A 26,041-nucleotide genomic window follows, 5' to 3' on the forward strand; every position below is an offset into this window, starting at 1 on the left:
ACCAAGAGTAACCATGGATGCTGAGCCAGATGCGAGGCTGGAACTCATGAACCGTGAGATCATGACCTGAGCAGAAACGAAGAGTCGGTCACTTAACTGACAGTCACCCAAGGGCCCCTAAACAAGTCTTTTAACATTACTTTCTAGAACACTCTAGGACTCAGTTCCACTTTCCACTCGAAGCTACTTACATCTAAAGAGGCCACACCCTATCTACGCCTAAACTGTGTTTTGTCGTGGAAAAAGATGCCTGAGGCATCTATACACAGTTTAGGTCTCAGTCTGACAGATGGCTTCTGGCCACAAGCCCAAACTCTCATATTATATATAATCTCTCTCTGTATATAGATCTATCTACATATTAATTGCTAAATAACCATTGTAATCTAAATCACAAAATCCTTACGAAGGTAACAGCATAAAATTGTGATTATCTTACATGAAGATACACTAAAAATGAGAGTAGTAGGGCTAGGCAAAATTTCATAGTCTATGGAGTATTTAGGATATTTAAAAAAAATCAAGTACTGTTTAAGAAGCAGTATTTAAAAATTAACAGAGCTCAGCAAGCTAATCAAAAGATCTATTGGATCAGATGTCAATAACTTTTGGACCCTAAGCCACCCTAGGACTAAACAAATACATGGATCCTACTGAGTAGAGCTAAAGTGTATAGATAGACAGGAAAAAAAGAAAAAAAACAACAAAATGAGAGAATTGGTAGCGTTAATTGAAAAAAGGAAAATGGGCAGGAAAGGTAGACTGAAAAAGAAAAGGCAAAGTTCTGACCAGATTATTTCTAGGGTCCTGTACACTTTACACGCTATGGATTCCTACACGTAGAGTCACATGACTGTTCATCCCCTGATCCAGGAGCGTATAGCGGGCTGGTTGTTAAAATCCCTCTTCCACCTGCTCAGTCACCTCACTTGAAAAATGAAAGCAACATCAGGTGAGACGTTCAAAGAGGGGAAGTGTGCTTCCTACTCCTCTTTCTCAATCCCCACCCTCTCCATTCCCACCAGAAATTCTTCACCAATTCCAGCCGCCCCTAAGCGCTGGAATTGAGACTCACTCGGCTGCGGGGTAATGAACCGCCGTTTCCACCAGGCACGCGCCCCCGTGTTCGAATCTGGTGCATCTAAGCTGTACCTACACACTGGGGTCCAGCCTCAAGCAGACAGACACCAGAGTCCTGGGCCTACACGGTCTATAAAACCAATTGTAAAATACAGACACCTTGCTAGATGGGTGCTCACCATCACCTTCTCCTGCGGATATTCCTTAAAAGTACACATGGCTAGGCTGCTCTTGAGAAAAGGCAATTTCTTCCTTGAAATCCCCACCCTATCCGTGATTCAGACTCGGGTTTGGGTCGCAAACATTTTTCGAAAAGTCATTCCCAGTGTAACGCCACATTCCCAACATCTTCACCTTTCCCTCTAGGCCCCTGAAGGGTCACGAAGCAAACGCAGAGGAGTCAGCTGGGGGCGGGGGGGGGGGGGGGGAGCGCGTTCGGCTCCAACCCGGGCTCACGCGTGGTCGGGGGTCCGCCAAAAGCTCCCCTTACCGCAGCCGCGCTGGGGTGGAGAGGTCCAGGCCAAGGCTATCTTGAACACTGATCCCGCGTGGCCGCCAACAAGACCCTCAGCGGCTGCCTCAGCGCCCCGCCACCTGCCAACACGCGAACTTGTAACAGTCGTTGCTACGGGACACTCCCCGCTTTCAAAACCGCGCGCGCCGCCCCTGCGAGGCCGTAAACTACGGGGTGGCGCGAAGGACATAACAAGCCGTTCTTGCTTGTTCTCGCAAGTCGTTTCCCGGCCTTTCCTAGTCTCCGCGAGCGTATCTTGCTATCAAAACGGGGACGCCTTGAAGACAAATAAAAGGAAGAAGCTCACGAAAGGACAAACAGATTTTTATAGCCACGGTCAGCCTTCCACAGGGACAACTCCGGTTAAAAAGAATATTTATACATGTACTTAAGGCGGAAATTCTTCCCCAGTTACAAACAGTGGTCTCAAAATGTGTGATGATCATTATATAAATTTTTATTACAGATTTATTTGGTCATGAAACACTCTAACTAGAAATGCATTAGCCTCGAGTAACAATTATTTTTGGCTATGAAGAAAAATATTTAGAAATCTTGCTAACTCTTGTAATGACCACTTTCAGTTCAACATTTGTTCATTTCATTCATAGAGCACCTACCATTTGCCAGGTTTGTATCGAACGCCACTGCAAGAGGCACACAGATGAAGTCATAGAATGACCTCCTGAGCAGGAAGAGCTTAGACTCTGTGGAGTAGGAGTGGGAGGGGAGGGATGAGGAAATGCCCTAAGAAAACACACACACACACACACACACACACACACCATTATACAAAAAAGACTATTTTGTAGGTCATTATGATCGTAAACTCATTTTTCAATTAAGGACACTATGGCACAGAGATGTTAAGTCATTTGCCTAAAGTCACAGAGCTAATAAATGGTAGAATCAGAATTTGAACCCATGTTGAACTTAGACTCCTTCTTTAACAAATGTGCTCAAACTTTCTTCCAACACACACACACACACACACACACACACACACACACCCCTCCACCTCCAGAGCCTTCCCATTTGGTCACCCTCTGCTAAGCATAGATGATCTCATTGCACCTTCCTATTTGCACGCTAACTTTTTTTTTTTTATAGAGGCATAATATAAACCTCATCATCTTTTTTTAAATATCTATTTATTTTTGAAAGAGACAGAGACAGAGTGTGAGTGGGGGAGGGGCAGAGAGAGAGGGAGACACAGAATCTGAAACAAGATCCAGGCTCTGAGTTGGGAACTCAGAGCCCAATGTAGGGCTTGAACCCACGAACCCGAAATCATGACCTGAGCCAAAGTTGAAGGCTTAACTGATAGAACCACCCAGGCACCCGGAGGGGGAGAGAGAGAGAAAGAAAGAAAGAGAGAGAGAGAGAGGGAGAGAGCGCATTAAGCAGGCTCCACGCTCAGCACAGAGCCCCATGTGGGGCTCCATTCTATGCCCCTGGTATGCTGACTGACCTGAGGTGAAATCAAGAGTCAGACACTCAACTGGCTGAGCCACCCAGGCACCTCTAATTTCCTCATTTTTTTTTTAAATCTATAATTTTCTACATTTTTAATTAACTCCTATTTTTTTACAATTCTCTATTTTCTATTCTTACTGGCTAATAAAATCCTGCCTAAAGCTAGAGACTTAGAGCTTCGTTAACCACTACTTGTGGGAAAAAACTCCAGGGAGATGAGGGTATTGACACAGGTGTAACATGAGGCAGAAAATATTCACAAGAATGAAAGCCTTTGGGTAAAGACTTATAACCATCCTGTTTCCCATCTTGCAACCAAAAAAGTATCTCCAGAGATTATTGAGAGAAACATCTGAATTTCATAAGCTTAATGTTATTGCCTGTGAAATGGAATTGTTAAATCTCAAAATCCTGCATGCCAGTCAGTTGTCATGGAAACAGCTTCCCATTTGGACTGGTTATTTCTTTCAGGGTGTAAATGGCCTGGAATCCTTGGTTTAGGCAAAAGAACCCAAAACTCTATTTGGCTCTGGGCTGGTTGTACCCAAAGGAATATCTGCATTGTCACCTTTTTTATGGCATAAATTCCAGCTTCTCCGTTCAAGGCCTCCTCTTCTGACTTTCAAGAGCCTAGTTGGAAGCAAAAAAAAAAAAAAAAAAGAATCAACATTTTTTTCCTGCTGCTGTTACATTTGCATTCTCTTTCTTTTTTTTAAACATTTATTTATTATTGACAGAGAGGGACAGAGCATGAGCAGGGGAGGGGCTGAGAGATGGGGAGACACAGGACCTGAAGTAGGCTCCAGGCTCTGAGCTGTCAGCACAGAGCCTGACACGGGGCTCGAACCCACAAACTGAGAGATCATGACCTGAGCCGAAGTTGGATGCCCAACCGACTGAGGCACCCAGGAGCGCCACATTTGCATTTTCTTTGAGGCCATATGGATCTAATGATTGGCTAGAAGAATGGTGGGAACTTTTTGGAAAGAGGAAGAAAAATACATTTCAACATTTTCATCTTCTCACATCCGTATATCCAACCAGTCAATTTGACATGTCCCTAGGGTGCTGTTTAGGCATCCGGAACGGTTTGTCAGGCTTCCCAAGATGTGGAAATGCCTCTGTGTCATCCCTTTCCAGGGAGAGGACTTTGGATATGCCAAGCAGCCTGTTTCTTCTCACACAGCTCTAGTTTTCAGGAAATTTCTTTTTTAAATTGGATGTATATCAAACTCTAGCCTAATGATAACATTTAACTAATATATCTTTTAAAGTAATTTCTAGACCCAACTCAGGGCTCGAATTCATAACCCCAAGATCGGAGTCACAGGCTGTACTGACTGAGCCAACCAGGTGTGCCCTTAACTATGACCAACAACTTGGCCCCTTTTTTCTTAGAGTATAACTGTCTACTGGGGAAGGTAGACAATAACTAAGTAATTAAAGCACTTGCAAATTCTGATCAAGGCTGTGGAGAGCATAGGCAGGCTGCTGTGACACAGAATAATGGGCATTTATGTAGAAGGTTCTACTATCACAGGGTAGTCAGAGAAGCTTTATCTAAGGAAATGGTTTTAAACGCAGGCTTCGGGGAACAGAAGGAGCCAGCCTTGGGTAGAACCAGGGAAAGAGCCTTTCAAGTGGAAGGAAAGGTGAGCGCGAAAGTGGTTGGATTGTTTATGGGGCTGAGAAGAGAGAGGAAAAGGTGGCTGGGATATAGTGGAAGGTACGTGAAAGTTGGCCCGGGATGAGGCTGGAGAGCTAAGCGGCCTCTTGGTGCAGTAAGAAGCCATTGAAGAATTTTAACAGCAGAATAACATGGTCTGGTTTTTGGTTAAGGAAGATTACTTTGGAGGGAACATAAAAAAAAAAAACAAAAAACACCTGTTATGGGGCACCTGGGTGGCTCAGTCGGTAAATCATCTGACTCGTGATTTTGGCTCAGGTCATGGTCTCACACTTCACGGGTTTGAGCCCCACGTCAGGTTCTGTGCTGGCAGCGAGGTGCCTGCTTGAGATTTTCTCTCTCCCTCTCTCTCTGTCCCTTCCCCGCTAATGCGCCGTCTCCTCTCTCTCTCTCTCTCTCTCTCTCAAAATAAATAAATAAACATTAAGAAAAACCAACAACCCTGTCATTTCTTTTGCACAAATGATGCTGGGGCAATTGGATATCCATAGGCAAGAAGAACAGAAAAGAAAGAAGAATCTTTACCCAAAGCTCACCTATAAAAAAGTTAACTCAGAATGTAACATGGTCCACACCCAGATATATTTTCAGATGAAACGCACGTATGTGCACCAGAAGACATAACTGTTTATAGCAGTGTTATCTGTAATAGTCACACTGGGAAACCACCCAAACATCCATTGACAGTAGAAAGGCTAAATAAATGGTAATATATTTCTACTGTGGAATACTATACAACAATGTCACTATCTGCACCAACTGGGATTAACCTCACAATGCTGAGCAAAGAAGCCAAACACAAAAATATAATATGGCATAATTCCATTTACATAAAGCTCAAAAACAGGCAAAATGAAACCATAGTATTTAGAGGTATGTGTTTAACTGGCAAAAAATATATACAGTAAAACTTGGTTTACGAGCATAATTCGTTCTGGAAACATAATGCTTGTAATCCAAAGCACTTGTATATCCAAGCGAATTTGCCCATAAGAAGTAGTGGAAACTCTGGGGTGCCTAGGTGGGTCAGTTGGTTAAGTGTCCGACCGTTGGTTTCAGCTCAGGTCATGATCTCACAGTTAGTGGGTTTGAGCCCTGCATCAGGCTCTGCACTGACGGTGTAAAGCCTGCTTGAGATTCTCTCTCTCTACCTCTCTCTCTGACTCCTGCCACATACACACTCTCTCTCTCAAAATAAATAAACTTAAAAAAAAAAAAGAAATAATGGAAACTCAGATGATTCATTCCACAACTCAAAAATATCCATATAAAAAATGATTACAATACTGTAATGTAATACAAAATAATAAATAAACTACAAAATAGAAAGGAAAATAAACAAATTAACCTGCACTTACCTTTGAAAACCTTCATGGCTGGTGTGAGGGAGACAAGAGACAGGAGAGTTATTGTGCAGGACGACTTTCACTATCACTAACAGAATCCCTGCTATCTATTGGTTCAATGGAATCTTTTTCTTGTCATGCAGCTTTAACAAGGAACCTATTCAATGATCCAGAATGAAGCAAAGCATTCCTGAGCTTACTCTTGGGTGGAAAAGCAAAGGACTGTCCATAGGTTCTTGGAAGTGACAAAAAATACACTAGTGCCTGTTGTGGGCACCTTCCAACATTCGGAAAAATCGCTGATTTCTGCCAAACACCATGGCCCGAGACCGAGTATCCGAGCATGGAGAAGATGACCCACAATCCCACAGAGAGAGGGAGAGAGAGAGAGAGAGAGAGAGAAACCATTGGTTCAGTTGTGATCATGTCGTGTTTGGTGTCATGTACTACTCGTACTGTAAGACATCGCTCGTTTATCAAGTTAAAATTTATTAGAAATGTTTGCTCGTCCTGCGGAACTCTTGCAGAACAAGTTACACACAATCCAAGGTTTTACTGTATGCATGTTTCTGAAAAACACCAAGGTGGTGACCATAACAATCAGGTTTGGTGTCAATTGGGAGAACAGGAAGGGCTCTGTAGTGCTGACGTTCTAACCCTCACCTGGGCGATGCTTCCTGAGGGCTGGCTTTGATCAATCATTGAGCTGAACTTTTTGTTTTGAGTACTTTCTTTGTTAAAAAAATTTTTTTTAATGTTTATTTTTTTTGGGGGAGACAGAGTGGGGAAGGGGCAGAGAGAGAGAGAGGGAGACACCGAATCCGAAGTAGGCTCCAGGCTCTGAGCTGTCAGCACAGAGTCCCACACGGGGCTCGAACACACAAAGCGCCCCGACTTTCTTTGTTATATTTTACAACAAAGGAGCTTTAAAACAAAGTAAAGGAAGGAGAAGAAAATGTGTGATGGAAGGCAGGCTGAGAAGTTGGGTAACTTGCTCAGTGGACACAGTGCATGGGCTCTGATTCTGACTTTGACCTCCACTGAGATGTACTTGGTGCAGTTTGGAAGGCAGAAGTGAGTTGAATCGCCCTTCCTACCCCTTCACCTCTGTCCCCTGGTAAGCAGATTGTGGGGTTTGGGGGGTTTCTGTAGCTGTGTTCTAGTGTGTAGTCACTCACTCCTGTGGGCATTAAAAGACATCTGCATGGCAATGGTGGTCTCTTGACCCCTGGATTACACCTATGGTAGATATCCTTGAACCTGACATTCCCAGTCTCAATTTCCTGCCTGTCAATGGACACCGATATAAAATCCTCCTAAAAGAAAGAGGGAGAGTAGAGGCACGTGGGTGGCTCAGTTGGTTGGGCATCCGACTTTAGCTCAGGTCATGATCTCACGGCTGGTGAGTTCAAGCCCTGACTCGGGCTCTGTGTTGGCAGCTCAGAGCCTGGAGCCTGCTTCAGATTCTGTGTCTCCCTCTCTCTCTGCCCCTCCCCCGCTAACACTCTGTCTCTCAAAAATGGATTAACGTTAAAAAAAAGAAAGAAAGAAAGAGGGAGAATGAATAATGCAAGTAGCAATACAGTCCACCATGATATACTAGAGATTTTCATAACTGTAATAAAGTTCATTATGGCAAACAACAGGAAAAACATATGTAAAACATAAGGCTATAAAACTTTTAAAAATATATATGAAACATACAACCATAAAACTTCTAGACATAAACTGGTGCGACTTGGGTGAAAAATTCAGAACCAAGGGTGAGGTGAAGAGTTTGTGGCCCTGGCGCTAAAAGCATGCTCTACAAGGAGGAAACGTGATAAATTGATCCTCATCACAACAAAAAGTTTTTGTTCTGCAAAAGACCCTGTAAGAGAGTGACAAGACAAACTAGAGAGTGGGAAAAAAAAAAAATATTTGTGAACCACATATCTGCAAAGGATTTGTATCTAGACTTTGAAATAAAACCCTCTGAAAATTCAACAGTGGAGAAAACCAACAGTCCAGACAGAAAATGGGCAAAAGACATTGTAAAAGGCTAAACTAATGGCCCCCAAAGACCCGGGGTTCTAATCTCTGGAATCTGTAAGCATTAGCTCATTTGAAAATCAAGTCTTTGCAGATGGGATCAAGTTAAAGGATGTAGAGATGGGGAATTTATCCTGGATTATCCAGAGAGCCCTAAATGCAATCCCATGTGCCCTTCTACGAGGAGGCAAAAGCGATTTGACACATACACACGTACACACGCAAAGGGGAAGGTAATGCGAAGATGGGCAGAGAGAAATTTGAAGATGTGGCCCTGTGGCCACAGGCCAAGGAACACCAGCAGCCATCAGAAGCTGGGGGAGGTGAAGTGTGGATTGACCCTCCTCACTCACACCATATTCCACAAGGATCCACATGCCGGCCAAAGCCTGCTGTAGCCTCGGGACAACGTTTCTATCACCTTTGCCCTTTGCACTTACTCTCACAAAGAAACCACCTTGGCCTAATTTTTGTCGTCTGCTTCATGGAGGCACCTATGTGAAGACGGGAAGTGGTAAAACGCTGGGCATAGTTTAACTACTTTTGGCTTCATACTCTGCCCCCTCCCCCTGAGGACAGAAAAAAGGGCCATCAGTTCAGATGGATTGTGATCAAGAGATGGAAACGTTCGAGGATAGAAAAGCGAAAACAGGAATGGGAATATCAGTGAACTCTGAGAGGGACTCTGCTTGGCTGGAGCGGCGTCTTCATGCTGAGGATCTGGGAGAGGGTTCAGCTGCGGCCTTGGAGCAAAGCAGGGGCTGGGAAGCCGTCCACACAGCTGCCTCTAGGAAGGCTGAACTCCACCAGTCTTTACTCATCCTCAGTGGCTAAAGATTTCCACTTGCCGCTCTCTGATTTTCCCTACCGCCCAATGAGAAGGGAAATTTTGCTGGTTCTGGGAATACGGGGCTTGAAAAACAAGAAGTGCTTTGGAAAATGTGCTGGGATCGGAGTGGCCTGTAATTGATGAGTTCCTTCCTCCACTGTGGTCCAGAGACCTGAGAAGATGTGGCAGAGAACTCTAACCTCCCTCTGGGGAGAAGCCTACTTAATGCCTAACAAAGATGAGTATTCCAGCCTCTGTGATTGTGGGAGACTTCTGGGCTGGCCCTGACATGTGGCCACAGTTTGGGCACCCTGACATTGTTTTTGCTCCACAGTGTTCTTTGCTTTCTAATTCAGCCAGAAAACATTTTCCTGATGCTCAGCTTCCTGGGATGAATCAATACAGTGAGTAATAGGAGGGAGTTTTTGGTGGTTTATATTTTAACTACTCAATACCCACCTGGAATGTATAGGGAGCATGAAGGTATCGGAAGGCCTGCTTGCTTCGTCCTCCTGGAAATTATCCTGCCACAAGGCAACAGCATCTACTCAACAGATTGTGTGATGAGAAATAGACCAGATGAGGGGCGCCTGGGTGGCGCAGTCGGTTATGCGTCCGACATCAGCCAGGTCACGATCTCGCGGTCTGTGAGTTCGAGCCCCGCGTCAGGCTCTGGGCTGATGGCTCGGAGCCTGGAGCCTGTTTCCGATTCTGTGTCTCTCTCTCTCTCTGCCCCTCCCCCGTTCATGCTCTGTCTCTCTCTGTCCCAAAAATAAATAAAAAACGTTGAAAAAAAAATTAAAAAAAAAAAAAAAAAAAAAAGAAATAGACCAGATGATCTCAAGGCATCTGAAAATCATAGGTGCAGGGCCATTTCCCTGGGAAGATAGTTCAATGGAGAAGCTGGTCACGTGCACCATATATTAAAACCAATGAAGCAGAACCATAAAAACAAGCCCAAAGCTTGTTACCACCAAAACACCAACCAGAGATCATTTTTCCAGTAACATGACACACCCAGTTTTTAAAATAATTACTCCTTAGGGACTGTGAAGAGCTAAGTGGATGTCAGAAGGGAAGGACCCTCCAAAATCCCCAAAGTTATGACCCTTCATGTACCTGTTAATATTCTCAGCACAAATTCAGCAATCCTGGATCAGTCTTAAGCTAGCTATATAGCTATGAAGAAGTGGGTGTTATAGTGAACAGGAGTGAATTATTTATTTCTTTGAAGTGGAAACCGGAACTGGGTAGACTTTGATGAGGCTCTTTCCTGTGCATGGAAAGAGAAACTACACTTTAAGAACTGGCTCCTGAGAATTCCAGAAGTGGGTGAACTCATTCATCCCCTCCCTCCTTCTCTTACTCATTCATTTCTTCGTTGCACAAATGATCCTGACCCAGGTGCTAAAGGTTAGGAAGCTGAAAACAAAAAACAAAAACACCCTGCCTTCAGGAAGCCCATAGACTCCTTAACAAATACATACCCTACAGTGTGTCAAGTAGAAAACTGAGAGCCTCGGCTTGAAGGGTGGGGAAGCTTTCTCTGATGTGGGTCTTGCAGGATGAAAAGTTTGCCCGACCATACTGATTGGTGGGTGGAACAGGAGTGGCAGGGCTCTCCCAGCAGAGGACAGAGGGATGGAGCCATGAGAAAGGACGTATAGTCTTAGAGCAGTACAGAGCAGGGAATGTGACTGGGAAAATAGGTAGAAGTCAGATCATAGGCTTTTCTAATGGTAGGAATTTGGATTTTGTTTGGCAGGTGGTAGGGAGTCATAGAAGAGTTTAAAGCAGGATTGTTGTACAATCAGATTCAGATGTTAGATGGAAAGATCTCCTTGGTGTGTGTTGCTGGGGCAGACAACTGGAGATTGTCCAGGTGAGAAATGAGGAGGGTTAAACTGGCCAGTGACGGTGGGCTGGATGGACAAAATTAATCTGGACAGTGTTTGCTGGGCAGAATCAACTCGTAAGAACTGTGAGGCTTTTAGAGGCCTATTGCCAAAACAAAAGGAGGTTAGTCTCTCAGGAAGAGTATTGGAATGCGGTGGAAAGAGGGAAAAGGCCAAAGGGCTTTCCCACATATTGTTCCCCTGTGGTGGGGAGAGACTGAAAGCTGGAAGGAAAGGAAGCTAGGAAAGGCTTACACCAAGCTGAATTGACATCACATTGAGTTTCCCTTGTGGTTTAGATGTAAAAAATTCATTTGTACATAGTTAGAAATTCCAGGCCAGATCAAGACTGAAAGCATGTCTTTTTGCATCTTCTGTTAAGTTTCTTTAAAAAAAAAAAACGGGGAGAGGTCTACTTTGAAAAATGCGTTTATTTTCATTCGTGTTGAATCAAAATCCGCATACAGTGATTTTACTCCTATGAGGACTTTAAGACACAGAACAGATCAACATAAGGGAAGGGAAGCAAAAATAATATAAAACCAGGGAGGGGGCAACAACATAAGAGACTCTTAAGTATGGAGAACAAACAGAGGGTTACTGAAGGGGTTGTGGGAGGGGGGATGGGCTAAATGGGTAGGGGGCATTAAGGAAGCTATTCCTGAAATCATTGTTGCACTATATGCTGACTAACTTGGATGTAAATTAAAATAAAATAAAATAAAATGATTTTAATATTTCTCCTAGCTTAAGGTGGAGATTATGATAATTAATTTTATTTTATTTTATTTAAAAAAAATTTTTTTTTCGACGTTTTTATTTATTTTTGGGACAGAGAGAGACATAGCATGAATGGGGGAGGGGCAGAGAGAGAGGGAGACACAGAATCGGAAACAGGCTCCAGGCTCCGAGCCATCAGCCCAGAGCCTGACGCGGGGCTCGAACTCACGGACCGCGAGATCGTGACCTGGCTGAAGTCGGACGCTTAACCGACTGCGCCACCCAGGCGCCCCTACGATAATTAATTTTAAATATTTTTTCTTTTTGTATATGAGTATTTAAAGCCATGCATTCCCTCTAAGCATTGCTTTAGCTGCATCAGATAGATTTTTTTTGACTTTTATTTATTTTTGAGAGAGAGAGAGAGAGAGTGCGCGCGCGCGCGCGCGCGCGCGCGCGCGAGTGGGGGAGGGGCAGAGAAAGAAGGAGACACAGAATGTGAAACAGGCTCCAGGCTCTGAGCTGTCTGCACAGAGCCCGATGTGGGGCTCAAACTCATGAACAGTAAGACCAAGATCTGAGCCCCTGTCAGATGCTCAACCAACTGAGCCACCCAGGCGCCCCCCCTTTTTTGTTTTTTTGTTTTTTAGTTAGACTTTGACATATTGCATTTTCATTATGTTTTCATTCAAAATATTTTCTAATTTCTCTAGTGACTTATTCTTTAATCAGGCTTATTTAGAAGTATGACTATTAATTTCCAAACATTAAAAGAGTTTTTTTTGATAGCTTAGTATTATTGATTTCTAATTTAATTCCGTTTAGTCAGAGAACATACTTCATAAGATTTTTTTTTAATTTATTGAGACTTATTTTTATGACCCAACACATGGTCTATATTAGAGAAATTTCCATGTTCATGTTTAGAAACAGTATATTCTGCAGTTTGGAGTGGATTACTCTATGAAGGCCAATTAAATCAAGGTGATTTATGGAGTTGTTCTAAATGTAGAACAACATAGATTCTATTTACATAAGTGACTTCTACATCCTTACTGATTTTCTGTCTACTTTTTCTATCAATTATTTGGAGAAGGATGCTAAAATCTTGAATTATGATTGTAGATTTGTCTCTTCTTTCTTTTGGTTTTGTTAGTTTTTGCTTCAAGTGTATTAAACCCTAAGTGTTCACACGTTTTTTCATTGAGAGGCACAGAATATCCAGTTGTGTCCCTTTTAATGACAGTAGTTACTGATGCTCAGTCCCTAGGTCCATTAACTTATTGGAGATTACATAAAGTTGATATTTTAGTTCTACCAGTTCCTTTTCATTTAGTGGTTTCTTCTCAGCTACTATTAAAAATTTTTTTTTTAATGCTTATTTTTTTTTGAGCGAGAGAGAGAGAGAGGAAGGGCAGTGAGGGAGGGAGACAGAGAATCCAAAGCAGGCTTTGTGCTCTTGTGGGTTGTGAACCCACAAACCATGAGATCATGACCTGAGCCAAAGTCAGATGCTCAACTGACAGAGCCACCCAGGCACCCCATCTTCTCAGCTACTATTTTTTGTGTAGTTAATCTGAATAAATGCTTCATTCTTTCCATTTATCAATTTTCAAAATAATGAATTAGTTGCAATTATCCTTCAAGATGATCACTTAAGGTTTCTCTAAAAATATCATTATAAACACATGGATTTGAACAGATTTGACGGATTTGTAATCCACTGTAACTCTTGTCCTTACTGACACTCATACTACAACGTCTTTGGCTTGTGAAAGCCTCTTCAAGTTGGTTCCCGGATCTTGTTTACATGATCTTGATAGTTTTTGGTAGCTTCATCTTTAATTGATATGACTACATGTTTCAGACTCATCTTGTATATTTCTCACCCCAGACTTGGTATTGGCCATTTCAAAAAGCCTCCATGTTTTTCTTTTTAAAGTGGGAAACGATATTTCAGTACCACAATCTGGGGGCTAGGGATGATCTTTTCATTTGGTCACTGTTTCTAGATCCAACTGTTTCTTTAAAAAAAATTTTTTTTTAATGTTTATTTATTTTTGGAGGAGAGAGAGACAGAGCATGAGCAGAGGAGGGGCAGAGAGAGAGGGAGACACAGAATCCAAAACGGGCTCCTGGCTCTGACCCGTCAGCACAGAGCCCAATGCAGGGCTCGAACTCACAAACCACAAGATCACACCTGGGCCGAAGTGGGACGCTTAACCGCCTGAGCCACCCAGGCGCCCCTAGGTCCAATTGTTTCTTAAGTAGACTTTTATAAATGACAACTCTCCTCTTATAAGCCTTGCTTGTGACAAGATGGGTCAGTCCAGGATACACTGGGACAAGTCCAGGAACAGACATTTTTCACTTCAGTCCCTGACTTTGCCTTGTGTATTCCTGGCACTCACCTCATCATTTAGGTTTTAGGTCCTGAACTCGTGTTCCCCTGAGTTCTCCTAGTTTCAACACATGTCTGGTTGACCCGGACTTTCTGATTCTCTCAGGGCTAGAGTCCTTTCTTCCTTATTAACCGTGCTAGGGACTGTCTGGTCACCACAGCTCTGATTCCCCCATGATGTCACTGTTCAGCTGTAAGATGCAACAGAAAGCCTATGGCAGAGCAAACCCTGATTTGCTGGCTTTGAAGGAGTGAGGCCTTCTCAAGCAGGAAAACCTTTAGGAAAAGGCCTGTCTGATCTGTCTAGGAAGCATGAAATGTCATCAACCCAGATCTCCTTTTGGCTTGATGGAATCTGAGCTTTACTCCCCACCCTGAAGTCCAGGGAGGAGACTTTTTGCCAGAATTGTTATTTATTTCAAAACACTTTATATTCTGAAGAAGGGGGTAAAAAGACACATTATTTGTTTTGGAAGATATTTTGCTTTGCCTCAGGTTATGTCTCATCTCCCAAATAATTTGTGGGATGAGTGGATTACCTGATTTCTCTTGTGAAAGGAAAAAAGGAAGAGCAAAATAACTCATAATTCTCTGGAGAAGCAACATGGAATTAAAAATGGAAAGAGAGGCACCAGTTATACATTCCATTTACCTCCAGCAAACACTGTGTAGGGGACACCTTGACCACAGAATACACAATGCCAGAAATGAATGTCGACTCCTTTTTTTCAAATGTGACATATTTTCCACAGAATTTGATTCTGATCTTTTCTGTGACTGCCTATGGCCACTCAGTTACTGGAAACCCACGATGCCAGTTCTTTGCTAAGTGGCTTTGGCAAGGCCTTTCCCAGCATTTGATCTCAGTAAGAAGGCTCCAGAGACTTTATTAGTTGTATAAAGAATTATAGAGATATTAGCCTAAGTTGGATGAAGCCCAGAGCAGCTGTACTGCTCTTTAAGTGCAAGAAAATTTCTCAGAGATATATTATGCTAGGAGAAAAGTATCCTGGGATTTAACCCTAAATTATGTGAATAATGAACATAAGAATTCCTAAATTTTACAGAACAACTCTATTCCTGGAAATTGTTGTGTTAAATCTAATGTTGCATACCCAATCCTACTTCCCTATTCAATACCTTATAATTTCAAAATTGCTTAATCTCCATTTGTAGTTGAATGTCAATGTTATACTGTTATCTTTCAATCTCTCAATTCTCCAAGTTTCTTTGACAAAACTTGCATGTAAAAAAATATATACTATAATAGTTGTGTGTGTGTGTGTGTGTGTGTTTATTTATTTATTTATTTATATTTTAGAGAGAGAGTGTGTGTGTGCAAGCAAGGGAGAGGGGAAGAGGGAAAGAGAGAAAGAATCCCAAGCAGTCTCCTCAATGACAGTGCAGGGCCTGATGTGGGGCTCAAACTCACGAACTGTAAGATCATGACCTGAGCTGAAACCAAGAGTTGGATGCTTAATTGACTGAGCCACCCAGGTGCCCCTAAATGCATTCAATTTATTTATTTATTTATTTTTATAAATTTTTTTCAACGTTTTTTATTTATTTTTGGGACAGAGAGAGACAGAGCATGAACGGGGGAGGGGCAGAGAGAGAGGGAGACACAGAATCGGAAACAGGCTCCAGGCTCCGAGCCATCAGCCCAGAGCCCGACGCGGGGCTCGAACTCACGGACCGCGAGATCGTGACCTGGCTGAAGTCGGACGCTTAACCGACTGCGCCACCCAGGCGCCCCTAAATGCATTCAATTTAAAAGATTGTGTCTCAGGGGGGCCTGGGTGGCTCTGTCGGTTGACTTCAGAGCAGTTCTTTGGATCTGATCCTGCGGTTAGTGAGTTTGAGCCCCACCTCAGGCTCTGTGCTGACAGCTCAGAGCCTGGAACCTGCTTCGGATTCTGTGTCTCCCTCTCTCTCTGCCCCTTTCCCTTTCGCACTGTCCCTCTCAAGAAAAAATAAACATTAAAAAATGAAAGCTTATGTTTCATAGTCCTGAGATTATAACTCTTTCTTTATTGATGTTTAAATTCCTTCTTCTCTCTGAAATTGTGATGGTTCGTATAAATGGTCTTTCAAAGATGTCCATGTATGACAAATATTAAAAGTAAGCAACCGTGGATATAACAGTCTCCCAATTTTTTTTGGAAATTGACTGGTCAGTGAAATTCAAAAGTGTGGAACCCGCTGGCTTACTTAACCTTCTAAAATGTATCTTCCTGTAATTAATATGTACTGGCATGAGATGGTGGTGATGCTTTGGCCATGCATGTTTTACCAAATGAGATAAATATGCTCTTCCTTTTAAAATCCTAGAAATCACGTTTTACTGTTGAAATAGGCACAGTCAATATCTTTTCCATTAATCGTTAGACATCATCACTTTCATCTTGTTTGAATTCTCAATTTATTCTAATGTTTGATTCGCCTACTCCAGCGTTTTTCAAAATACATTTTGTACAGCACTCGGTCCTCATGGAATCGTTTTCCACACTTCCTAGCAGCTTTAAACAACAAACATTTAGATTTCTACTTCTGGAATGACAGAGCGGAGAGCGCCACAGTCTCCAGCGAAACAAGCATAACTAGTGAAAATTATTATTAAAATCTTAACATTTACAAGCCTCAGGAAATTGTCCTTAGGGCATAACAGGTAAAGAAATATTTATTCAAGAAAATCTAGTAAAACTTGGTAAGAACAGTGAGAGTCCGTAGCATTTGAACCATGACTTATTGCCTCCTTGCCTACTCCCAGCTCAATGTGACAGAAACTCCACACCAGGCAGGTAGAGCTAAGGATAGCAAGGCTCCTTCTTCTCCCAGCTTTTACTTAAGGGATCTGGATCTTCCTGGGAGGGATAGACAACTAGAATTTTTCATCAGTCATAGCCGCATGTTGGCAAGGATGCGGAGCATCAAAACTCTTGTGCACTGGTAGAAATATAAAATGGCACCACTGCCTTGGAAAACAGCTTGGCAGTTCCTCAATGGTTTAGTCATATGGTTACCATAGGACCCAGGAGCTCTACTCAGGTATACATTCCCAAGAGAAATAAAAATGTATGTCCACACAAAAACTTGTGTATGAATGTTCATAGCAGCATCATTTATCATAGCTGAAAGCTAGAAACAACCCAAACACCATCAAGTGATGAATGGATAACCAAATCTCGTATGTCTATATAATGGAATATTATTCAGCAACTTAAAAAAGTTAAATGCTCATCCATGCCATAACATGAATAAACCTCGAAAGTGTTATGCTAAGTTAAAGGGTAAAAGAAGCCTGTCCCAAGACACCACATATTGTGTGATTCCACTGATTGTCTAGATTTACTGTCTAGATTTATGGTCTAGATTCCATTTACTGTCTAGAATGGGCAAATTTGTAGAGACAGAAAGTAGATTAGTGGCTGCCCACTAATCTGGGGGAATGGGAGAATGATGGTCGACTCCTACAAGATTGGGGTTTTTTTTTGGAGGTGGTCAAAATATTATAAAATTGACCGGTTATGTTTTCACAATGCTGTGAATAGAATAAAAACCATCAAATGGGTGAATTGTAAGATATATGACTTGCATAGCAATAAAGTTGTTATCAAAAAACCTACAAAAATCAACACTTGACTATCTCATATTTTCTGTGGATCAAGAGTCTAGGCATGGCTTAACTGGGCACTTTGTTTAGGATCTCACATAGCTGCAATGAAGGTGTTGGGCAGGGCTGTGATCTTATACTGAGGTTGGGATCCTCATCTAAGTTCACTGGTTGTTGGCAGCATCGGGATCCTTGCAATTGTAGGACTGAGGTCCTCAGCTTCTACAGGCTGCCTGCCATTCCCTGCACGTGGCCTTCTCTGTAACATAACAGTTTGCCTCTTCAAAGCCATTTACTAGCTTTTGTGATTTTGAATAATTGATCTAACCTATATCCCACATTCCTCATTTGAAAATAATAATTATAATAATAATAGCTGCTTATTATGGTTGTTGTAAAGATTAAATATGTTAGTGCATGTGTGCCTAGCTTCTCATAGCCAGTCAATAAATCTTAGCTAAAGCTATTATTAATAGACATAGGGTATTAATAGATGCTGCATAAAGAGTTCTATTAAAAAAGTTTGAAGAGTCCAACTTCTAGAATGATGCATTAAAGATCTACAAAAACCTGCTCCTCTATAAAGCAATGAGAACATTGGTAAAAAATTGCCAAAATAAACTTTTTAATAACTCTGGATATTAAACATTTGCAACAGTCTGAAGAGCTTTTATTAAAAAAAAAAAAAAACCACTGAATCTCAGTAAAAAGAGTGAACTCTATAGCATTTTAACTTGTCCTATCCCATTCCCTTCTCCTCAGCTCCATGGTAGCCTTGAAAACCACCAGCCTCACAATGATGGTATCCATGAATCAGCAAGCTAGCAACCACTGAAGGGAAAAATGTGTTTGAGCCCCTCTAAAAGCTTCATTCTCAGAGTATTGTCACTCTTTGATCTGACCAAAAGTTCCCTTGAAACACCCACTTGCAGGGCTTTTCTTTCTTTATTTGATCTGACTCAGAATTTGCTCAGTCCAAACAGCTTTTTCCCTAGGGCATTTGTTGAGAACAATTAGTGGCAACTGCTTAACATCATAGCTGGCTTTGGCAACACTAACAGTTGGGGCAAACAAATAGCTGACCAAAAATTGTAAAAAGAAAAGCTGGGAAATGGAATTTTCACAGGAGGCTTTGAAAAGCTCTGACACATTCCTGGAAATCTAGAAAGCCACATACTTGGGCAGGGCTGTGAACATGCTCAGGAAAGTCCTGTGAAGGCTGTCATCTCTCACCTCTGCTTGACCTTGAAGCTCCATGCAAGCAGGGAGTGAAGAGTGAAGACCAAGGCAGTGTTGCAAACTGCTTGCTAGAGCACTGAAGGCATTTACCAGATGCCACACAGAGCCTCTGGGCAAACACTGAAAGACTTGTTTGTTCAAGGTATTTAAGGAAATCCCTATCCAAATATTAGCTGACTACTAAGGTAACCTACTAGAGACTTCAATGGCTACACACTGAGTGTAGACTTTACAGAATTCACTTAGGAAAGTCACTAAACAAACAGTAACAATAACAAAGACAACAACAACAACAAGAAACAGCAGCAAGAAAAAAATCTGTGGAGTGGAAAGAGGGGGATCGCATAAAAGAATTTCAATTTAAAGTAAAAATAGAGGTTATGAAATGGAGAATCTCACTCGTGCCCTCAGGAAGACAAAAGTTAAGGACTAAGATACTGATTTCCTGTAAATGCCTGATTTACAGAAAACTGACAATGTTGGAATTTTCTTGGACGATGAGAGGCAGATCAGAGGTTTTCCAAAGGCGTGAAGGGGAAATGACCCAAGTCAGATTAGTTTCAGAAATTGGGCTGAATTGAGCTTTGTGTGTGTTTGACTGGACTGATTTTGGCTCCCTGGAAAATTTTCAAGGATGGTCTCCATTTGTTTTGATTTTTAACTGACTCTAAGTGAACTGTTCCTTGTTTACATTCCCTGCCTATAAATACAACCTATCCCAAACCCTCATTGGACTCACCTATAGCTTGCTTCAGTTCATCTGTTCTGAATTACAATTCCTTGGTCATTCCCAAATGAACTCATCTTTTTGAGCTTACCTCAGTTTATCTCCCTATTTAGGTCAACACCAATTTCCAGAGCTACTACAGTATATTATTTATATGTCCAATTTTCAACAACAAAAAATTGTGAAGCATGCAAAGAAACAGGAAAGTGTGGTCCATACACAGTGAAAAAATAGCAGTCAATGGTAACTATCCCTGAGGAATACCAAATGTTGGAATTACTGGACAAAGAATTGAAATCAGAATTTAAATATTTTTAAAGAACTAAAGACAACTTTTTTTTTAAGTGTATTTATTTTGAGAGAGAGAGAGAGAGAGAGAGAGCATGTGAGCAGGGGAGGGGCAGAGAGAGAGGGCGTGAGAGAATCCTAAGCAGGCACCACGCTGTCAGCTCAGAGCCTGATGCGAGGCTCTGTCTCACAAACCATGAGATCATTACCTGAGCCGAAATCAAGAATTGGATGCTTAACCGATTGAGCCACCCGAGAGATTTCTATCTCCTAATAAAGAGATACAAAATATAAAAAAGAATGAAAACAAAGGAAGAGAGCAAATGTGTTCTGTAAGAAATACTAAAGGAAGTAAGTCCTTCAGGCTGAAATGAAAAGACACTAGACAGTAACTTGAATACTATGAAGAAATAAAGAACCCTAGTAAAGGTAACTGCATAGGTAAACATAAAAGAGAGTACAAATATACCTTTCATTTATAAGCCTCTCTTTCTTCTATCTGATTTAATTTTATTTATTTTTTAAGCTTCTTTATTTATTTTGAGAGAAAGAGGCTTGAAGGGGCAGAAAGAGAGAGGGAGAGATCAAGAATCCCAAACAGGCTCTGCACTGTCAGCACAGAGCCCAATGTGGAGCTTGAACTCACGAACCGTGAGATCATAACCTGAGGTGAAACCAAGAGTTGGATGCTTAACCAACCGAGTCACCCAGGTGCCCTCTTCTATATGATTTAAAAAGCAATTGTATAAAGCAATACAGTTGACTCTTAAACAATGCAGGGGTTAGAGGTGCAGTAGAAAATTTAAGTGTAACTTTTGACTCTCCCAAAACTTCACTACTAATAGCCTACTATTAATTGGAAGCCTTGCTGATAACATAAATGTTTACTAACACATATTTTGTATGTTATATGTACCATATACTGCGTTCTTGCAATAAAGTAAGCTAGAGAAAAGAAGTGTTATTAAGAAAATCATAAGGAAGAGAAAATATATTTACAGTATTGTACTGTATTTATGGGGAAAAAATCCACATATAAGTGGACACATGCAATTCAAACCTATGTTGTTCAAGGGTCAACTTATACTGATGTGCACACAATGTATAAAAATGTAATTTGTATAAAGACAATAACAATACTAAGAGAAGTGGAGGAAATGGATGTATATAGGAGAAAAGTTTTTATATAATATTGAAATTTTTTGTACTAATCAAACTAGATTATTATAAATTAAACTGTTACTTATAATTTTCAAGGCAACCACTAAGAAAATAGATTTTAAAATATAGTAAATAACAAAAAGGTAATTAATATAGTATACTAGAAATACTCAACAAAAAGGCAGTAATAGAAGAATAGAGAAATAAAAAAGACATAAGATATGGAGAGCAAATATAGCAAAATGGCAGAATAAATCCTATTTTGTTAGTAATTACATTACATGTAAAAGGATTAAACAGTCCAACCAAAGGCAGAGGTTGGCAAAATGGACTTTTTTTTTTGAAGTTTGGGAAATAATGGTCAAAGTAAAAGTAAACAGATTTCTTTACTTTTCAGAACCTTGAATACGCTTCAGGATATGCTGGTCTACATAATTCTAATGAGTAATAAATCCTATCTTGGAGTCAAAGTTCTATGCACTTCTGGTCAATTTTGTGTCAGAAGTGGTTTGTACACAACATTGCAGATTTTGTTGGCAAAACTTTCTTAGTTTCTCTAGCATGGTTGTTGGGTTTCTGACTTTTTCCCTTGCAGCTCCCCCATTTTAGCTACTAGAAAAATATCTCCCCGAGTGGAACACCATATCTCTTCCTAGTTCTCCTGAGTTTCTTTCAAGTGGCATAAGTAGGAAGGCAAAGAGTCACTTAACAGTATAATACTTATGATGAGAATAACCTGGAGACAATTCTTACCTTTTCATATCTCTATTATAAAAACATATTGTCAATGTCAATATCAAGGTGTTACATGTACATGAAAACATTTCTCTAGAGCTCACTGAAATAGGGTATTAGACTAGAAGCTACAAATCTTTTCTTTTAATTTTGTCATTTATCAGCTGTCTCAGTTCATTTGGGCTGCTATCACAAAATCCCAAAGACTGGGTACCTTATAAATAACAAAAACTTATTTCTCATAGTTCTGGAGGCTGGATGCTAAGTTCAAGGTGCCAGCCCTCTCCTGGGGTGCAGACTTCTTATTGTGACTTCACATACTGGAAGGGGCTGGGGAACTCTGAGGGATTTCCTTTATAGGAATACTAATCCCATTCATGAGGGCTCCACACTCATAACCTAATCATTCCCCAAAGGGCCACCTTCTAACACCATACATAGGGTATGATGATTTCAACATGTGAATTGGGGCAAGGGAGTGGAGGACACACAAAAATTCAGACCGTTGTACTATGTGACTTTAAGCAATTTACCTAACCTCGCTGTGCCTCAGCTTCTTGACATAATGGAGATCATAACTGCCTCAAGAACCTCACAGGGCAATTATGAAAGCAAAATCAAATAACACACAAGCTGCTATAAACTAGGTTACACTATGCAAATATAAGGCTTTATTTTTTATTGATGATGATTAATCACTGATTGACTATGAATGATTGGTTAGCTTAAGAAAGAATGGTTGTTCAAATATGTTCCCCTTTCAAAAAATTTTTTTAAATACTTATTCAATTTTGAGAGAGAGAGAAAGAGAGAGAGTGGCAGACAGAGCTAGGGTGGGAGAGGGGCAGAGAGAGAGGAAGACACAGTATCTGAAGCAGGCTCCAGGCTCTGAGCTGTCAGGGTAGAGCCAGATGTGAGCTCAGACTCACGAACTGCAAGATCCTGACCTGAGCCAAAGTCAGATGCTTAACTGACTAAGGCACCCAGGTGCCCCTGGAATGAGTTATCCTTGATTAAACACATTTGAACCCAGTTCTGTGGTTACTCACTACCATGGCCATAGAATAATCAGTCATTTACTAGAATGGTGGTTCTCAAGCTTTAGTGTGGTTTGGAGTCACCTGGAGAGCTTGTTGAAACCCAGGGCTCTAGACCCCTTCTCCAGAGTTTCTGACTTAGAAAGTCTAGATTGTGTCTGAAAATCTGCATTGCCAACAAATTCCCAGGAGAGACTGATTTTGTTGGTCCAGAGACCACAATTTGAGAACCACTGTCTTGTCTTAGGAGGATGGGAATTTTTCATTCTTGTTATAAATTGTTACAAATGCCCTGAAGGAAAAATGACAGGGTAATATGAAGGCATAAAAAAAAAAAAAAGAAAAGAAAAGGGTTGGGGGTGCCCGTGTGGCTCAGTTAAGGTTCTGACTCTTGATTTCAGCTCAGGTCGTGATCTCATGGTTGGTGAGATCAGGCCCTGCGTCGGGCTCTGTGCTGATGGCGTGGAGCTTGCTTGGGATTCTGTCTCCCTCTCTCTCTGCCCCTCCTCTCTCTAAATAAATAAATAAATACTAAAAAAAAAAAAAGCAGGGCATCTGGGTGGCTCTGTCAGTTGAGCATCTGACCCTTGATCTCCGCTCAGGTCATGATCTCACAGTAGTGAGACTGAGACACAAGTCGGGCTCCATGCTGGGCATAGAGCCTGCTTAAGATTCTCTGTCTCCCTCTCTGCCCTTCCCCTGATCACTCTTTCTCTGTCTTAAAAAAAAAAAAAAAAAAAAAAGCTGACCTAGTTTGGAGGGATCCCATTGCTCTTTGAGAAGGAGAGGGCATTTGAGCTGAAATTGAATAAAATTTGAACAATAAAAAAAAATTGTTTATTTTTGAGGGAGGGTTTGAAGGGAGGGGTAGAAAGAGAGGGAGACACAGAATCCAAGGCAGGTTCCAGGCTTTGAGCGGTCGGCACAGAGCCCAACACAGGGCTCAAACTCACGAACTGCGAGGCCATGACCTGAGCCAAAGTCGGATGCTCAACCGACTGAGCCACCCAAGCGCCCTGGAGCTTGATGCTTTTGGTGAAGGAAAAGGCCCGTGCACTGGAGTGCAGGGGGAGTGGGGAGTGGAGGCAGCAGGTGAGGCTGGGGAAAGGGGCACAGGCCAGACCAAGCAGATTCTGAATTTCATCCTAAGAGCAAAGGGAATTTGTTGAAAGAGTTTTCTCAAGGGAATGAAAAGACCAAGTTTGTATATATTTTTTTCAAACAAGCAGGGGATGGGCAGAGAGAGAGGCGGGGACAGAGGGTCCCAAGGAAGCTCTGTGCTGACAGCAGACAGCCCGATGTGGGGCTCGAACTCACGAACCATGAGATCATGACCTGAGCTGAAGTCTGACGCTTAACTGACTGAGCCACCCAGGTGCCCAAGTTTGTATTTTTTAAAGTTCTCTCTACTCACTGTATGGAAAAATGATTGCAGGCAGGCAAGAGTAGAAATGGTATGACCAGCTGGGAAGGTAATGAAGTTGCCCAAGGGAGTTGGTGGCATGGGCTGAGGAGGTGTAAGTGCAGTGGAGAGCTGCAGGCAGGGGTGGGTGATGAGCTGGATGGAGTGGCAGGAGAGAGGGCTATTAGCATGCCAACTGGTCAATGGTGTGAAGTTCATTGCACTAGGGCGTACTGGATGGCAGAGGGCCATCATGTGATGGTGGTCATGAATGGTTATGGATCCTGGATTCAGGTTTGGAAATATTGTATTATAATTTTTAAAAATTGACATACAGTTGGGGTGCCCGGGTGGCTCAGTCGGTTAAGCATCTGACTTCAGCTCAGGTCATGATCTCACGGTTCATGAGTTTGAGGCCCTGCGTTGGGCTCTGTGCAGACAGCTCAGAGCCTGGAACCTGCTTCAGATTCTGCGTCTCCCTCTCTCCCTGCCCCACCCCCCCCTCACACTCTGTCTCTATCAAAAATAAAGTAAAAAAATAAAAATAAATAAAGTTTTAAAAAATTTAAAAATTTTGACATAAAGTTCAGGAATTTTTGGGGGGGGGGGAGAGGAGGTGGGAGAATATACATTTCGTTGAGTTTTGGCAAATGCATAGATTCACATAACCACCACTACTCTCAAGATACCTAATAATTTCATCTCCCAAAATTCCTGCATCTTGTTCTTTGTACTTCTAAAACCTGGCAACCACAGATATACTCTTGGGCTTTATAATTTTACCTTTCCAAGAATGTTAGATAAATGGAATCATACAATATATCATCTTTTGGGTCTGGCTTCTTTCACTTTGCATAATGTATTTGAGATGCATCTGTGATGTTGTATCAATATTTCATTTTTTAAAAATTCCTAAGTAGTAGGAATTGTTTGCACTGTATAAGTATACCACAATTTGTTTATCCACTCACCGATTGAAGGACATTTGGGTTTCCAGTTGGGGGCATTATGAAAAATGCTGTAAGAAAGATTCATGTGTACTTTTGCCTTATGTGAACATCAGTTTTCCATTTCTCTAAAGTAAATGGCCAGAATTGGAGTTGCTGGCCTGAATAAGTATATGTTTAACTATAGAAAACTGCTAAACTATTTTCTAAAATCATTGTACCAGTTTGCATTCCCACTAGTAAATTATGAGAATTCTGGGTACACCACATCTTCATCACTGCTTGGTATCGTCATTTTTTTGTTTTTTTAAAAAATGTGGCCATGCTAATGGGTGAACAGTGGGGTGGTTTTCATGGTGTTGAATATCTTCTCATGTATTTATTTACATATGTATATCTTCTCTGCTGAAGTGTCTGTTCAAATCTTTTGCCTAATTTTTTTTAATGTTTATTTTATTTTCTTGAGAGAGAGAGACAGAATGGAAGCAGGGAAGGGGCAGAGAGAGAGAGAGAGAGGGAGACAGAGAATCCGAAGCAGGCTCCAGACTTTGAGCTGTCAGCACAGAGCCCCACGTGGGGCTCGAACCCACAAACTGTGAGATCATGACCTGAGCCGAAGTCAGATGCCCAACCGACTGAGCCACCCAGGCTCCTGAGCCCCTCTTTTGCCTAATTTTTTTTTTTACATTTTTTTTAACGTTTATTTACTTTTGAGACAGAGAGAGACAGAGCATGAATGGGGGAGAGTCAGAGAGAGGGAGACACAGAATCTGAAACAGGCTTCAGGCTCCGAGCTGTCAGCTCAGAGCCCGACGCGGGGCTCGAACTCACAGACTGCGAGATCATGACCTGAGCCGAAGTCGGCCGCCCAACCGACTGAGCCACCCAGGCGCCCCACTTTTGCCTAATTTTT

At 41.7% G+C, this 26,041-nt stretch overlaps 1 protein-coding gene across 1 annotated transcript in view; it reads right to left on the reverse strand.

Moving 5' to 3' along the window:
• The window catches only part of PBK (PDZ binding kinase), a 28,252-nt gene extending 26,561 nt beyond the window's left edge, over window positions 1–1,691 (reverse strand). Inside the window, exon 1 of the mRNA XM_030312672.2 lies at window positions 1,571–1,691. The gene's annotated coding sequence lies outside the window, so the exon portion shown is untranslated. The remainder of the gene's footprint in view (window positions 1–1,570) is intronic.
• Between the last annotated feature and the right edge of the window lie 24,350 nt (window positions 1,692–26,041).

The sequence above is a fragment of the Lynx canadensis genome, chromosome B1 (assembly GCF_007474595.2).
Source record: "Lynx canadensis isolate LIC74 chromosome B1, mLynCan4.pri.v2, whole genome shotgun sequence".
NCBI lineage: Eukaryota > Metazoa > Chordata > Mammalia > Carnivora > Felidae > Lynx > Lynx canadensis.